This window comes from Thermobia domestica, chromosome 5 (genome assembly GCF_964235325.1).
Source record: "Thermobia domestica chromosome 5, izTheDome1.hap1.1, whole genome shotgun sequence".
Taxonomy (NCBI): domain Eukaryota; kingdom Metazoa; phylum Arthropoda; class Insecta; order Zygentoma; family Lepismatidae; genus Thermobia; species Thermobia domestica.
Window position 1 is genome coordinate 167,409,171 of NC_137458.1, and position 6,000 is coordinate 167,415,170.

The window sequence follows — 6,000 nt, forward strand, 5'->3', positions numbered from 1 at the left end:
TTTTCATTATCCTATTGAAATTACTTTTCCTTTTTACTTCAATACTCCGATAGTTGGTAATTCTTCTCATTATGTTTGTCATAAGGGCGATTATTTAGCCCTCTATCAACAACTCCCTGAAGCTGATTGGACTAATATTCTGTTGAATCCAGACCTTAATACTGCTGTCATTGTGAATTCAGACCTTAATACTGCTGTAGAAAATTTAATAAAATCCAGTATGGGTAAGAACATACCTCTAAATAGACCTAAATCTAGAAAATATCCTTCTTGGTACTCTAGGAATCTGATTTCATTAATTAAAGTGAAAGAAAACGTTCATAAGAGATTTAAACTTACTGATCCAAATGAAGATTATAATGTCTTTGCTTATATACGGAAACAATTTAAAGAAAGGCTAAGGTTGGACAAGCTTGCTTATATACATAATATGGAGAAGCATTAAACAATTCATCTCAAAAGTTCTGGGAGTTTGTTAACAAAAATAAAGGCCAAATGAACCAAGCCACTGGACTTATTGTTGATGATGTGTATGTATCTAATCCTAAAACTTTGGTTAAACATGGGACCAATTATTTGAGACTATATATCAAAGGCGTCCTTCTCTACATAATATTGACTTATGAGATTTAGCGGGTAATAATTCTTTTTATCCTATTATCACAACTAAGCAAGTAATTAAGGCTATAAATAATCTTAATACCAAATCTTCTTGTGGCTTAAATGTTATACCTGCTTTTATTCTGAAGGGCATTGTGTCCATCATTGCGCCTGTTTTAACATCTTTGTTCAACTAGAGTTGGCTTTCTTCTGTTTATCCTGAGTATTGGTAGATGGTCGTTGTTATTCCTATCCCCAAGATTGATGGGAAAAATTTATCCGACTATAGACTAATTTCTCTGTTGAGTATCAAACCCAAGGTTTTTGATAGGTTGATATATAATTATTTGTATAATCATGTTTGTCCCAATATTTCTATCTATCAACATGGCTTTATGAAAAGTATATCAACTGCAACTAACCTGACATGTTTAACGACTGATACTCTTCCTATTTTTAAGAATAATGATCAGATCGATGTAATTTATTTCGATTTCTCTAAAGCCTTCGATAAGCTACCACATGACATCTTAATTTACAAATTAAAACATTATGATCTTTCCATTGTATTTATTGCTTGGTTAGTATCATACTTGTTCCAAAGAAAGTTTGTGGTTAGGTATAAGGGTAGTCTCTCAGATGTATATAACATTTACTCCGGTGTTCCGCAAGGATCAAATCTCGGACCACTTCTATTCCTTATGTTTATTAATGATATAACAAACTTTGGATTGTAAATGTTTGATCTATGCAGATGACCTCCAAATCTACAAAACCATTGTAAATTTGGACGATTGTATGGAGCTCCAAAATAATATTAATAAAATACTACTTTGGACTAAAAAACAATGTACTACCTTTAAATTGAAACAAACCTGTTTAATCAATATTAAGAATAAAACAAATCTATTTTTACTTATAATATAAATGATACTCCAATTAGAATTGTAGATACTATTAAAGACTTAGATATTGTTTCCGACAGTAAATGGCTTTTCAAACAACATCTTGAGAATGTAACCTCCAAAGCGAGAAGGAATCTTGGAATTCTGAAATGAATGTCCAAAGATATTAATTCTGTCAAAACATGCCTTATTCTTTATTATTCCAGTGTTAGAAGTCATCTTGAATATTGTTCAATCATATGGAATAGAAGTATAGATTATATATCTACTACTTTGGAGACAATTCAAGATCTTTTTCTTGCGTGGTTACGCTGGAAGTTTAAGTGTTATGAAGGTATGTCGTTGAATGAAGTTAGGTTGTCCTTAGGTATGTTAAGGTTGTCTGAAAGAAGGATTATTCCGGATCTTAAAATGCTACATTCAATTCTTCACGGTAATTTGAATCTGTTATCAATAATAACTCTGTGTACAACCAGTTATCATATAAGAAATCCGAAAATATTTAAACCTATTCACTTTCTCAATGATGTTCCTCTGTGTAAAATCTTATCAGTGGCCAATGATTTTATCAGTGTTATTGACATTTTTGATTATAATTTTAGCAGTATACAGAGACAGTTATATAATCATTTCATAATCAGCTGAGAGTATTACTTTCTTTTATATAAGAGCATGTTTGTTTTATCCATGATTTTTTTCTTCTGTGCATGTATCATTTGTCTTGAAATTGTAAGTGGGCAGTTCTGTCTGTATGTTCCAGCATGCAATAAAAATTATTATTATTATTATTATTATTATTATTATTATTATTATTATTATTATTATTATTATTATTATTATTATTATTATTATAAATGTTCAAACTAGTTGTCATTGTTATTTAAAATACTTTAATAATGTTATTTATTCATTTAACCTAAATTGATACACTTATCTACTGCGTTTAATATACTCGTACACTTCGGTGCGTATAGTCCACGGTTAGACTATAATGGGAGCACAGAGCCCTTGTCTTTACCATCACATTGAGGTCTGCATTCACAAAAATAGCGGTATGAGATCTAGAAGTCAGAAATAATAGCGCCTGAGAACTGATGTGCTAACCAAGCATTAGACCTACGAAGCTGAAGTGTTCCACCTGGCCAGCCATAGATCCCCATAAGCCGTAGACTCAGACTATAGTTTTTATTATTATTTATGAAATTCTTCGCTAAGTATTTAGTGTTACAGCCTGGTCGCTCAGATATCCGGTCACGTATGTAAGGTCTAAATAATACTATGCATGCATCTACGTATATTGTATTATTAGCAAGAATATACTGCTACTACAATAAATAAATAAATAAATAAATAAATAAATAAATAAATAACAGATATGACTTCAATACAAATACTTGAAAGCACAACGATAAGCCGCGTTGCCTCAGTGGTAGGCGCTCATCTCAGGTGCGTTGGATCCCTGGCTTGGAAAACTCTGCTTGTGATATACAAACACTGTGTATGTGGGTTTCCTCGGGGTCCTCCCGTTTCGTTCCACTTTCTTAATACACCATTATTATCTATTTCATCATGACCGACTTTCTTAGCCTTGGTGGTTATTCGTAGGACGCTTAACTTTTAAAATTGAAAGTACAAGCACAATAATACGATTGATTTGATTTTAGTTTAGGAGCGAGGCTATGAGATATGAACTTACACTTTAAGGTGGAATCCGCTATCGTCAGGGCCATAACTAGTGAGATGCAGGGGGCAACCCCTCAGGGAAGCTCCCCGCCCCCCAGGGGATCCCACTTTAAGACAAAATTTTCTTACTCCATGAACGATAAGAACATGAAATTATAAATGAGGCATCAAACAGGTTCAGTACATTACATAAACAAAACAGCACACAATAGGTAAATAAAACAAAAATGAATCGTGGCCCATTTCGGTAAAAAAAAAAAAAGTATACTATTAGGGACCCTACAAATAATTCGTATGGTTTTGTGATTTGTCAATATTGTCCCCTTAATTAATTTGTCATGTATAGAACTAGCCTAGGGGTGTGCGGGAGGACCTACAGGCGCCGGGGGGCCACAAAGAGTAAAAGAAAGATGAAAAGAAGGGACCTATTTTCGAATTTTGCGGGAGGGCCCAGAACAACTTTTTCTAGGAGGCACAGATATTAATGCTCGCCCTCACAAAACAAATCTAAGTTACGGCGCTGGCTATCGTTCAAATTTTTGTAAGACGCTCCACCGGGAATCGAACTCGGAACCCCATGTATCAAAGATGGTGCTCGCGTGCTTGCCACTATACCAGCAGGGAGAGCCACAATGACACGAGTGTTGTGTTAGGTGTATTTATAGACCTAAATTATAGTTTGCAATAACGTACCTTACCTTAGAGAATTTTTTTAAGATTAAACTTCTCCTTTTCATTTTCTTTCCGTGTGTAACGAGAGTTGAACATGTGATGGCCAGACGAAATCCATGGGAATGCTACACACAAGCATTACATAACATAACTTCTTCACCACTGCCTTCATGATTCACTAATATCAATCATTAGCAGTCCTTTTTCCAAGATGATGAAACATTTGTCCATACAATTTCAGACTTATTGATTTTGATGTTAATATGGGTGCTGTATAATCACTAAAATGAGATTGACTTGGGAGTTGCTCCAGAGGAAGGGATGTATCTACCTTCACAATGTTCGAAGTCTATTTTACGCACCTTGCTGTCACTTGTTCCATGATTTTCACTCACAGTCCGATTACCATCATATCTGGCGAATTGTTCCGCAATCTCCGGATTCGTTTTTTTTAAAAATAGTAATTAAGCCCGATTTCCTGGATACACCACTTTTTGCTCGTTTCATAGTTACATGAGATTTATGAAAAGAATCTCACTAACATCCCAACGAGTTGAAGAAGTTCTTGTAGAACTTTATTTTACATTCTGCATTCTTCTACTGAAAAAAAAAAAGGATAACGGCAAACCTTTGTTTTTATTTTATGTTAAAGTCCGTAGCAGCTGTGACCATGAATTTTTTCATTGATATTTATTTATGGGATTTGCTTTTCATCTGCCCTTCTAGTCTAATAATAAGGTGCCCCCTACAGATTTTGGTGGGGGGAAATTGCAAGCATAAACATTTTGGTGGTGGGGAATTCCCCCCGTCCCCCGGGATTTAGCACCCTGATGAGCGTCTGTATAAGATGGAGCCTTTTTCTTTTCCTAGGCTTTGATTCCCATTGATTTTAACAATTTAGATATGCATTGTTGTGTTCAATGAAATGTTTTTGTTATGTCGTTCTGACTAGTAATGTCATATCTATTCTCAAAAAGTTTCTTTAGTTTTTGTTGATTTTTCTTCTTCACAATAGCTGGTTTTTGACTACTTCCTGCCTTTCTTTCTATTGTTCCGAATTTACATATCGAGTAAAATCTTCGTTTTGAAACACCTTCAGCAACAAAGTGTTTCACATAATATGATTTTCCCAATTCCTGATTCTTTTCCTAGAACTTATCAATGAGTGAACGGAGGACTTCCTCCTGTGACGACATTTTTTTTAGCAGTTCCTTCGCATTTGAAAGAAAGAAAACATTGGATGTATCAGATACGTATTGGTATATCACTATATCAAGACATAGTGCTGACTGTGACAACAGGTTTTATTTTATGATTCCGCATATTTTGTGCAGATTTTTAGTTGTAACCCGTTAGTTGATCTGATAAAGGTTTCTAACGTAGATAATTCAACAAAACAGTTCGAAACGCACTACTCTAAATACATTGTAAGTTTCTCTATTTTGTGAAAAATCACTACAACACGGATGTCAGTTCTGCATTTCATGAATTGGAAGTAAAGTTATTAAAATATCAAGTCATATATTTTAAATTTAGTTATATTTATATAAAATATAAAGCTGTTAGGAATGCACGGTTAGCTTCCGGGACGACCATATTTTTGCAAGTGACTACAATAACGTGATTAAAAGTGTCCGCTTCAGAAAACTATTTTAAAGTAAATTTGTTTTTCCTAAATAGGACTAAATGATTTTTGAATAATGCATAGATAAACAATTATATTGTATGATACTTAAAAGATAATTCAAATTTATTTAAGCAATACAGAGTTAACATCGGTAAATATTTTTGTATTGTGTTTCGTATTTTTAATGACTTGATTACACAGCCATATTCAAAATGATATTAAACTTCATTTAAATTTTTAAATCGATTCATTAACATCGTTATTCAGAATTACAAAATTGGTAGATATCTTTCTTTACAAATTATTTTTTTCTCAAATAATTCTTTAAGCTTTCTAATAATCATTTTCGTATAAATTACATTTAGATATAAGAGTATTGTTTTACTTTTGAGCATACAATTCTTACTCTATTAGAATGTAAAGGAAATAATACTGTTTATTCACTTTAAATATATAGATACTAAGAAAGACTTCTTTGTTTACTTATTGTATGGATAAATAAATCAATAAATA